Raw genomic sequence first — 12520 nt, 5'->3', positions numbered from 1 at the left:
GATTTTGGCACAACCAAGAAGATGCACCACACAAAACACACAAACAACCTCACACCAAGACACACACAAACTGGACCAGAGAGAGCTAGAGCAAAGGGAAGAGAGAGAGAAAAGGATCTTGGGTAATACCTTATTTGTGACTTGCAAATGAAGATGGTTCGTTATGATGCTATCGTAGAACTTGTATAAAACTCACTCAATGCTTAGTGATTGCTAAACATTGCCAAAACACACACACTGTCTTAGGGTGTGGGAGACCTCTCACCACAATACCCTCTTACAATGGACAAAAAATGGCAATGAAAAAAACACACTAAAACACTTTCTAAATCAAGATCAACCGATAAAAACTCAAAATACACAAGTCACCTTGAATTCACCGAACCGTATTGCACAAATGGAAGGATGAAGATTTGAACGTCGAATCACGCCTTTGATGCACCAAACCTCAATTTATTGATGATGAAGGAGCATATACAATAGTGGTTTTGAGATTTGTGGAACTCACGCTCTCTCACTTACAATGTGTAGCTTGAAGGCTTCTCTCACACCAAGAGTGAAGCTCACAAGTGATTGCTACACCTAAGTCTCTCCTCACGCATAGAGTGTTGGGGTGCTATGTGAGATATTGGAGGTTGTTTTACAAGAAGGAGACGGGCCTATTTATAGGTTGGAGACCCCTCATTAAGATTATTGGAAATCCTAATTTACAAGCTAACAAATCAGGATTATGATTTTTTTGAATATCAAAACATTGCGGGCCTTCTTTGTCTGCTTGAGTCATGGGTGTGGGCTCAAAAGAGAGCATTATTGATGGTAGATAAGGTGAAAGTAAGTTTTAAGGAGAGAGAGAGAGAGAGAGAGAGAGAGAGAGAGAGAGAGAGAGAGTTACTATACATGTCTTGAGGTGAGGTGTCTTTTATGGTTAGGTCAATGCTATTTTGTGTTAGTATGTTAGTCGTTAGTAATCACTAGAAAGTTAATGTTACATTTACAATGGGTAGAGTGAGTTGATTTGATGAAGGAAGAGGGGTGAATTAAAAGAGAATCATTGAGATGGTGAAGCTTTGAAGAAGCTTGAACTCACCCTTGTGTAGATTGTGGAAAAAATGACCGCTGGTCTTCTTCTTCTTCTTCGCTTCTTTACGCCGCCGCCACGGTTGACCACCACGATGAAAAGAGGATTTGTTGATGAAAAATCCTCAATTTGCAGAAGTTATCATGGTTAAGATGCTGAATTTTAGATATTTTAGGAGAGGTAAATGAAATTGTAACATAGAAGCAATAGAGAGAGACATGGAGAGGGTGTATGTATGTAGAGGTTCATAAAAGAACTATAGGGATGAGAGAGAAGGGTAATGGTGAAGAGGGTGGGAGAAGCCATGGAAATTGCAGGTTTGAGTGAGGGAAGGAGAGGGAGGGATGTGTAAGAGTGAGTAGGTGTGTGGAAGGGTGAGAGAAAACTAAGGGCTACTTGTGAGAAAAGTGGGCAGACTGGGGTCCACTCAAAAAATCATAGCTCACCGCTGGTAGCTCCAAAAATCATGAAAAAATTTGAGGTGATTATTCAGAGCATGGGCTACATTTTCTCTTTTGACCACCGCTCCAAATTCGGAGTGGAGATAGGTGCAAAAATTCTCACCAAAAAGCCTGTTTTTTATGCCTGCAAAAGTCTTTTAGTGGCCCCCTCCTTTGTTGAATTTGTACAATGCATCCAAGAGTGAGCCCCTCCTTTGTCATATTATAATACAAAGCATTCAAGTTGCCCTTGACCCATGCATGGAGGAGGATTATTGGTGAAATAAGAAATATATACATGGTGGGACTAGTGTATGGACTATTCATGGACTTTAGCTCAATGAGCACATGGTGTTAGAATAATGAGTAAAAATAATAATAAAAATATGGAGGAGTTATGGATATGGAAAGATATTGGAATCATATGATATGGTCCCTACTTGAATTATTTTGGGTGAAAGAGGAAAAGGTATGCAAGTAAATAATATAATAAAAGTAACCAATGAGTAGAAATCAATTTTTTGTTTTCACGAGGGTGAGGGTGAAAATGTGGGAGTGATTTGTATAAAAGAAAAATATGAGGTTAGAGTATGTACATATTGGCAAAAAATATAATTATGGTGTAAGAGGATGAAAGAAGGTGTACATAGGTTTAATAAAACACACACCTAAGGAGAAATATTTAAATAAAATATCAAAATAATTATAAAAAATCACTATATTTAGGCCATATATACAATGAAATATTTACACACAAAGAGGCCATAATATACTTTTATTTTTTATTTTTTTTTATTTTTTTGGCTCAACTAGCCCAGTGACTAGCTAGCTGAGGGTTTTTTTAAGAAGATATGGAAAAAGCCCCCTAACTCACACACGCCTATGTACAATGAAATGGTAGGGATAGCCATAGCGGTTGGGTGAATTTGGTAGGGTGGAGTAACTTAGTATAGCAATTATGGAGAGCCGAAAAACGGCTATCAGCAGCAACCATAGACACTTGGGGAAACATGGGGACGACCTGGGTAACACCTGAGGGGGATGAAATGCCACCACTCAGACCCTTAAATATGCTAGAAGCAATGCATATAGCTTCTGATGACCTACAAGATGAAGGTTTGACTAGCATTGGAACCAGTAGCGTCTTACAAGACTATAGACGACATGATTTGGAGTCAGAATCATCAATTGAAATTGACTCTGAGGACGAAGAATCTGAGTTAAATCTTAGTGTAAATGTGGGGACAAACTATTCAGGGCCCAATGGTACCCTAGATGACAATCCATCCAAGGGAGCAGAAGACACAAGTAGTGATTCATCTAGTGGCTCTTCACTAGAGATCGATCGTAACCAAAAACTAGACAAGAAGAGTAAGAGATATAAGAGACGACGATATCGAGTAAATGTGCGTGCTACAATAAATGAAAAGAAATGTACCATAGAATGGCTTAATTATATAGAGGTAGAGCTTAAAAAGATCCAAGCAAGAGTTGAGGCTCGAGAAAGACAACAACGTCTTAGACGCCAACGAGAGGCTAATCACGGAAGCGTTTTTTGAAGATACTGATGATGATTTATTGGAATCTGAGCCACCTCTATGATATCCAATTGAACTAAATAGCCTCTAAGGGAGAGTACTATATAACACATTATTGGATACACGAGCTCAACAAAATTTGTTATCCTATGGAGTTTGGTGTCAGCTAGGAAAACCACCCCTATCCACAAGCACCATCCAAGTTAAGGGTGTCAATAAGAAGAAGACCACTATTTTTGGAATCCTACACACTCATGTTATTTAGGACAATGGAACCGTAGTTCAAAGCTTTTTGGTCATGCTTGTACTATGGAGGGTAATATAAACCTGGGGTGCAAATGGATGTCTACAGTTAAATGTAATATCGATTGGGATACCAAGAGTATCACAACGCAGAAACCAAGTCATGGCCTTACGGCTCAAGGAATAACACCTGAAATCTCACCTCTTCATAACACAAAAAACAACAAAATATTGTCAATCCAAAAAGTCACAACATCCCTGCCAGTAGCACAACCCTCTAAAGCTTCAACATCCATGGCTACGATAGATAGTGCTACATCAAAGGCTCCACGTGATCTCACCAAGGGTACATATCAATGGGTCCCCAAGGTATCATCATCGGACCCCTCTATTGTTCAAGTTAATTCACAAAGGAAACCTCGAAGGAAGGCATCCACTCAGGTTAAGAAGGTGAAAACCAAATCATGTTGGATTCCCAAACAACTATTAGAAGCCCAAGGCTACTATGATGGAATGATCAAATTTGGGTACCTAAACGTAAATCGTGTCCTTCCCTATCCACTACGAAACCATGTGATCAAACCTTGTGATTCCAAAGCCGATGGAAGAGCGTGGGAAGGGAAAGATCACAGAATGCTATACACCTATTCCAGAGCTAGTTTGGGTTCCAAGGCAGAACCAATCTATTCGGCTTAGCTCTGGAAAGGGGGAGTTCCATGAAGCTTCTAGCTCCTCATGTAATGCATCCATAGAGGTAAAAGCTTCTACACAACCTCCACCTACCATAGGCAGCCTCCATGAAGCTACAAAAAATTCAACACCTCCCATTGTTTAATTATTACCTGATGCACTACTTCAAGTTCGTTCATGGGAGAGTACCTTACCACCCTTGCAACTCGATGAGGCACCCAAGGTAATAGAGAACTATTGGCTAAAATCCTCACCTATTACCAATTGGAATAATTGGTTCCAAAAGGTGATGACATCCTTTTAAAGTATGATCCACCCAAGGAAGGGGGGAGTCTTCATTCACGTCAGCCTATTGAATTATTTTCCTCTTACCCTTCTTTCCCTGACCCTTGAGCTTTCCGATTTTAGGGATTGTGTGTGTGTATATATATATATATATATATAGTAACTAACCACCCTAGTTTAAAACAAAACAAAAAAAAAGAAAAGAGAAAGCAAATAGCACAAACTTCCTGTATTTTATGTAGATCACACTTAAGTGGTATAAGTGACAAGATCACTAGTCTTTAGACCCCGACGAGCATTCCTAGGGTTAACTACTCTTTAGTCGACATTTTTAATTAACTTTGGTCAATCTAGTACTTACTTTAGCCCTAGCTCTTATGTACTTCTCTTAGAGTCAACCTAATAGACCTTAACTCAATTGCATTTTATTCAGGTACTACGCTTGTTCTAGTTGGCAATGTTACAATTCATAATTTTTTTTGCATTTCCTAGAATATCATGTATGCATCTCACTTATTGCACGCCTGCACATGCTGCCTTTGAGCTTTCACAATGTTGTTTTTCTTCTGTTAACAGGTACTCCTATCGTGGATCTTGATGCTGCACTATTATATTTTGAGGACGGAATCTACATCAGGAAGGGGGACATGTTAACCACCAGCATCTACTTCTAGTAGTCATGGGCCGGGCTTGTCGGTCCAATTGGAAAAGGGTAAGAGTGATCACCGATGAGAGGTACACTCTAACTAGAACATTCAAGGGTTAGTTGGTTAAGCATGGGTGCCTAAGTGTGAATGGGCAAGCTCATATAAAAGTCACCTAAACCTAAAAATCACTCATTCTCTCATTTGTGCAATTCAAGAGTGCTCTTGCTCCATCTTTATCTTCTTCTTCATCTCCTTGTGTGTGTGTGTGTATGCATGAGAGAGAGAGAGAGAGAGAGAGTGTGTGTGTGTGTGTGTGTGTGTGTGTGATCGAGCATTGCAACGGCACAACGGTGGCGACGCGGTTGAGCACAACAAGGTGTAGCTCCCTCTTATTTGCGGCGAGGAATCCTCATCTGGTTGTGTGCTTGCAGCCATTTGTGGCTCGCACACAGTGTACGGCAAGTCCCTTGCTTTTGACACGTGCAATAGATACGCACACTTTGAGTGAAGGCGTAGGATACAAATCAGTTAAGGTCTGAGGGACCATCAATAGGGTAAAAGAAAATACTTCAAAACTAAGGAAAATAGAAAACTAAGAGGGTTCAAGGGATGGAGGCGTCATTTAAGGAGTCAAAAACTCTTGGATGATTTCTTTACCATCCCAATAGACCGCCCATTTTCCTTGCTTGCCGGCTTCGTGTATCTTCTTGAGCTCGCTTGCTTTGACTTTTAGCTAGTTGGTAGTCAATTCCTCTGCTATCCAAAGCTTGGTTCCCTTGAGGAGGCGGGATTGGCATAATAGCTTCATCCACTCCTCCTTTGCCTTGAAGGTGATGATGCAGTGTTCAAGTGGCACACGTCTGTTTGTGTCGTTGATCCAAGAGACTGTATTGGGATCGATGGTGATTGGTTGGAGGATGTCGTTGAGCTTGGCGATCACGTCTCCTAGTGTGTCCTCATCACTGCACCAAGGCGACGAAAGTCCCCCAATTCTCACTTTGAAGTTGAGAGATTCTTGTAGTTGGCATTCTTGAAAGGCCGCCTGTATTTTGGTGTCGTTCTTCTTTGTAATTCCAAGTGTTACTTCATGGAATTTCTTTTGAACAATTGTGACCTCAGTGAGGGAGGCTTCAACTGCCTCTGCCTTTGCGAGCAAGGTTTGACTCTCCGCTTCTTACGAGCACTCGAGTTTGTGTAGCCGTTGCTTGAGGGCTGCATTCTCCTCTATGAGGACTTGGATCTGAGCTTCAAGAGCCAAGATCCTTGTTTCTTGGCGGGTGGAGGGATCCTTTTGAGGGGCAGTGGCCACAACGAGGAAGCTCCGTGGGCAAGATGTTGGTCACACCAAAGGTAGACATGCCACGGGCTGTGAGGCTAGTTGCGATTCTTTTGGTAGCTTGGGCATAATGGATCCCTCTGTAGGAGGGTGCGAACCCTAGTGTCATTTTATGAAAGGCAAGACAATCGACAGCCTGGAAGAAGCCAGTGGCAAAAACTCCTTGCACTGTTGTCTCGCAAATTTGTCTCCTTGCAGCAGCCGGCAGAGCCTATCGGGCGGGCCTTGGTGTGAATATGGAGGACGGAGGTCAGAGCCCTGCTTGTGTTGGACGAGGGAGGGCAGGGCTGGGTTAAACCCCCCAGCCAGGCGCTACCCTGCAGCCTGGTGGGGAGCGCGCATAGAGAGGAGACCGGGTTTGCTAGTGGCTAGGTCACGCTAAGAGAGAGAAAACATCTGAGAGAGAGAGAGAGAGAGAGAGAAAATGAGAAAAAGCGATGGTGACGACTGATGTAGGATCGAGGTGTGTTTGCCAAGGCAAAAAATCAGAGAGAGAGAGAGAGAGAGAGGGAGAGAGTGCGAGCGAGCGAGTAAGAGATAGAGCTAGAGAGAGAGAAAGAGAGTGAGAGGTAGAGATTGAGTTCACCTTTTTTGGCACGCGCTCATGCACATAGGCAAGCATGTGCAAGTACTCGCCAGTAAGCCCGAACATCACCCGGACTTTGTCGATTTTTTTGATGATTTTTCTCCGTCTTCTCGACTTCAGATTTCAACGACCCGACATCAATTTCGACATGATTTCGGCATTTTTTTCTCGGTGTCTTGGTGTTCTTCTCTATGGTTTCGCGTTTACGGCTTGGCGCATCGGTTTCGACATCGATCAAGCGGCTATTCGACTAGCGCACTTTCGCCCAACGACGAAAGCCAACATCGAGCATTTTCTCGACTTCAAGCACATGCTGCCATAGCATTGGCACTTCCACCCAGTGGCGAAAGACAACTTTGATGGCCATCCTTGGCTTTCCAACTTTGACAATCTCTGGTTTTTTTGTTCAATGGTACATACCGACAGATATGGCTCTGACAGACCATTCCAGAGTGGGTTTTTCCTTGAGCGGACTCAGCTTTTGGCAGGTTTTTTCGATCGACGTGTTTACCGATCTATGAGGTAGTAGTTTCCAATTTTCTAGTGGTTTGCTCACAGGTTACAATATAACTTGTGTGGAGCACTACAGAGCAGTTTTTGCACAATTTTGTGTAGTTTCATGCTATGTATGCATATGTGGATACATCTTGAGCCGAGATAGCTTGCAGGTAGCAGATTTATAGGTTTACAAGTGTTTTTGGATAGGTACACGTCCATAGAGCCACCCAATCAGGAGTGAGCCAGTTTGCCAATCTTTTGGCAGTGTATGTAGACCATTTGTGGATTGGTTTACTGAGACACGGTGTGTCTAGTTTTCATGCGATTTGGTAAGATTTTTTGAGTTTTTGCTCAATTTTCAGGGGAAACTCTGCCGGATTTTTCCCATGATTTCTCACCATGGTTTATGCGTATTCCAAGTTTGCTCTCTAATGGTTTAGTGGTCGAGATAGACTCCCACTTTGACAGTAATTGAGTGTTTACTCTCACTTTGATAGGTTTTGTCAGTTTGGACACAGTTGGGTGTTCTTGTACCCACTCTTGTAGGAGTGAGGATTTGTGTATGCTTGTGTGGCTACAGTATAGGCAGTCATAGGTTTCACACGTTTTTGCAGATTTTTGCAATAAATTTCTCTTGTGGGATGCGTTTTGAGCTAGTTTGCTCTCTACTTGCGTATATGGTTATGTGCTCGGTTGAGCAGTTTGTCCCAGTTTATGCTTGTAGAGTTTGCAGATTATGGAGTTGGTTTATGCATATGTGAGCGTCAGTTTTGATGCGTTTGATCATGCTTTGTTGACAGTTTGGCATGGTTTATGGTTGAGATTGTACTTGAGGTTTTGCTCAGTTTCCCATATTTCTCGCCATACTTTGGTTCTTACCCATCCACTTATGGTTGCAGATATGTGTGACAGTGTAGAGTCCAATACGGTGACTTTCGAGAGACAACGGTCTCATTCTTGCCGATACTTGCATTGTTGGCATTGCGATCACATAGGGCACATAAGACATCGTTGTTTCAGACGTATGAGACAGCAGTGGAGACGTATGCGTAGTGCAGATACGGATTTGACACAGATTAGAGTGGCAGTTCCAGTGGCACTCTATGCCAGTGACGATGATGTCATGCTTGCCTCGAGTGTACCTCTTGCAGATTTGTCTTTGGTTAGCACACTTTCTCCACATTGGTTACTAGATAGCGATGTTGCTTCCCACATCACACCATGTCATGAGTGGCTCAACACATTTTCTAGTGGGAGACTTGGTTGTGTGCACTTGGTCAATGGCTCGACGTTTGACATAGAGGGTGCAGGAGACGTTAGTTTGTCTTTGCCCAGTGGTGCGTCATACACGCTCAACATGGGTGTTATGTTCCTCAGCTGAGATAGAGTTTGATCTCAGTGAGACAGTTGGTAGCTTTTGGCTGTTAGACACTTCTTATAGAGGAGTCTTTCCAGATACATTGTGGTTCACTAGTGATTGCTAGCTGAGTTCGCAGCGGCCTGGTATATCCTATGCATGTGTCTGAGGTTCAAGATGGCGTAGTCTTGATTTTGTTGGTATCATGTTTTGAGCGAGAGATTAGACATGTCTCTTTCACAGATGAGCTCCACCATGCTCACGAGACAGAGCATTTGCCAGTAGATTTTGTAGAGACAGAGATAGAGCGGCAGTGCTTTAGTGAGACACAGCAGGTGTTGTCAGACGTCATGTAGGTAGTGGTAGAGTAGGTCTACTCCCTAGAGACACAGATAGAGCTGACAGATGTGGAGTTCTTTGATATGCTCATGTTAGAGGCTGATGAGTTGGTACTAGGATGCACAATTTTGCCTATGGGTGAGAGGGACGTAGCTTCCCAAGTGTTGCTGTTGACACATCCATATGTGATGGTAGTCTTGATGATGAGTGAGTGCAGATAGCACAGGGGACAACAACAACAACAACCGGTCCAAGGAGAAGGGAGTTCACAAAGGTAAAAATAAACTCTCTCATGAAGAGCTAGAATCTTTTCGCAAGGACCACAAATGCTTTAAGTGTGGGGAGCAAGGACATGGCTACCGTTCTTGCCCAAAAAGAAATGCACGCAATGAAACTCCTAGAGCTTCCATGATCGAAGCTCCAAAAAAGGATGCTCATTGCAAAGGATCTCCTCTCTCCTATGCTTGGGGAAAGGTAAGGGAGCATGATGCCTTCATCCTATTTCACCTTGGCTCTACTCACAATTTCATATCCACGGAGGTGGCCATCAAGTTAGGCATTCAAGTTGATGAGATGGGAGATGTAGTTGTAGCCGAAGGAGCCTTCAAGGGCAAGAAGCCGCAGTTACTCCCTTGATTGGGAAATTGAGGCTTCATGTCCAAGGCTATGTTGACAGAATATTTCTTCATCTCTTCTCTCAACCATGAAGATGTCATCCTAGGGGCACCATGGTTTGATTGTATGGCTGTTAATTTAAAGTTCCCTGAAAGAAGGTTGTATTTCAAGTATAGGGAAAAGAAAATGTACGTAGATGCTAATGAGCCTAGTCGTACCATACCCCTTGTAAATTCTCCTGCTTTTGAAAAATCAATGAAAAGCTCAGTTTTTGCGTACATGATTTTTGTCAAACAATCTAATAAAAGTCCTAATGTTTTATCAAATGAAGATGGTAGGAATCAAGAAGAGTTAAGACTTGTCTAATTCTCTAAATGGGTTCCAAGATGTTCTTATAGATGATATCCCTATGGACTTACCTCCAAAACAAGGGGATGATGACCATTGAATTGAGCTTCTACCAGGAAGCTCATCGCCTAGCAAGCCTCCTTATCAAGTTTCCCAAGCTCAACAAGAGGAGATCATGAGGCAAGTACAAGAATTGGTAGAGAAAGGGACGGTGAGGCCTATCTCCTCTCCCTTTTGTTCTCCAGTCCTTTTGGTGCAAAAGAAAGATGGTACATACGGCATGTGTGTGGACTATCGAGTGCTAAACCATATCATTATCAAAAACAAATTTCCCATACCGCGGGTAGAAGATCTGTTTGATAAGCTACAAGGTTCGACCTACTTCAGTAGGATTGACCTTAAAAGTGGCTATCATCAAATAATGATAGTGAATGAAGATATCCTAAAGATCGTGTTCCGTACAACGTTTGGTCTTTATGAATATCTAGTCATGCCTTTTGGCTTGACTAATGCACCCCACTCAATCGTTTGATGGAGAAAATATTTAGACCCTAGCACAAGTTCACTGGAGTGTTCTTTGATGATATCATCATCTACTCCGAGTCCTTGGAGGAGCACAAACAACATCTCCAGGTAATTTTCAAGCTTTGAGGGAGGACAAGCTTTTTATCAATCAAAAGAGAGCGAATTTTTCCTTTAAGAGATTCAATACTTAGGTCATATCATCTCTCAAGATGTATGGATCCATCAAAGTTGAAGGTAATAAAAGCATGGCCTAATCCAAGGAATCTACATGAGCTAAGAAGCTCATGTACATTCCTTTAAGAGATTCCATACTTAGGTTATATCATCTCTCAAGATGTATGGATCCATCAAAGTTGAAGGTAATAAAAGCATGGCCTAATCCAAGGAATCTACATGAGCTAAGAAGGTTTATTGGTATGTGTGGATACTATAGATGCTTCATAGAAAAATTTTCTTAAATAGCAGGACCATTACATGACTTAACAAAGAAGAACGTTAAGTACTCATGGAATGCTAATAAGGAGAAAAATGATTTTGACAAGCTCAAAGAGAAGCTTACCTCCCAGCCAGTCCTTATGCTTCCGGGTCTCTCAAAGCCATTTGAGGTCCAATGTGATGCTTGTGGTGATTGCCTTGGAGCAGTCTTGCTTCAAGAAGGCATGCCATAGCATATGAGAGCCGAAGGCTCAATGCCGGTGGTCTTGGGCATATACGAAGCAGAGCTTTCAGTTGTTCTACATGTCCTAGACACATGGAAGCACTATCTATTGGGGACTCCATTTATTTTGCAAACGGCCACCAAAGTCTCAAGTACTTCATGACACAAACCAAGCTTTCAGACCAAGCTTTCAGGTGGGCAAATTTTCTTTTGCAATTTTATTTTCATATTGCTCACATTGTTGCTAAGCACAATCAAGTGGCTGATGCACTTTCACAACCACCAAGAGTCAATGTGGTGTCTATATCAACTCACAATGATCTATCATCTATGATAGATGATTAGGTCTCCCCAATCTCAGAAAAATAAAAATTCTTCCAAAACATATTAAGTGCATAAGTGAAGGGTGAGCTTAGGAAATGAAAAGACAGATGAAGGTGGAAAGTCAAAAGACGAAAGAAGGTGGAAAGTCAAAAGACAAATGAAGGTGGAAAGTCAAAAGACAAATGAAGATGGAAAGTCAAAAGACCTTTTGTGTCTAGGTGTTTCTCTGCTCTTTCATTTTTTCTTTAGCGTTTTCTTCTAAGTTCTCTTTAGCATTTTCCTCTCTCTCTCTCTCTCTCTCAATGTTGTATTCATCTTTCTTAGGTAATATTGTTGCAAATCTATGTGCTTCGTCATTGCCTATCGCTACGTGCTATAGATTAACACATCGTTTTTCTTGTTTTTGAGTGGAATCTTTGAATTAGGAGTATCTTTTAATTATGATAGATGAATATGCTACTGACTCTGACTTTAAAGATATAATCTCAGCCCTTGCATTGGGGAAGAAAGAAGAACCATTCACCTTGCAGGATGGTTATCTTCTCCATGGAAATAGGCTATGTGTTACCCACTCCCTTCGTGAGAAAGTCATGTATGAATCCCATGCTCCTCCCTATGCGGGGCATAGAGGCATTCAACCTACTCTTCAAGGAGTAGAGTCGTACTTCTATTGGCAAATTCTGGCCTACCATGAATATGTGTATGTCAAAAGGCCAACTATGATAGAGGGAAGAAATCTGGGTTACTCCAGTCATTGCCGATCCCTAATTCACCATGGGAGAGTATATCCATGGATTTTATTTTTGGATTACCCAAGTCTATCCATGGGAATACGGGAAGGGGACAATAGTCAACAGGCTTAGCAAGCAAGCACACTTTATTCCTGTCAAAAAGACTATTAAGGCACACAAAATGGCAACCCTCTTCATATCTCATATTTTCAAACACCATAGGTTGCCAACATCCATCGTGTTAGATAGAGAACCTTGAATGACCAGTAATTTTTGGAAAGG

The sequence above is a fragment of the Adiantum capillus-veneris genome, chromosome 14 (assembly GCF_014529385.1).
Source record: "Adiantum capillus-veneris isolate H3 chromosome 14, ASM1452938v2, whole genome shotgun sequence".
Taxonomy (NCBI): domain Eukaryota; kingdom Viridiplantae; phylum Streptophyta; class Polypodiopsida; order Polypodiales; family Pteridaceae; genus Adiantum; species Adiantum capillus-veneris.
This window is presented reverse-complemented; position numbering follows the sequence as displayed.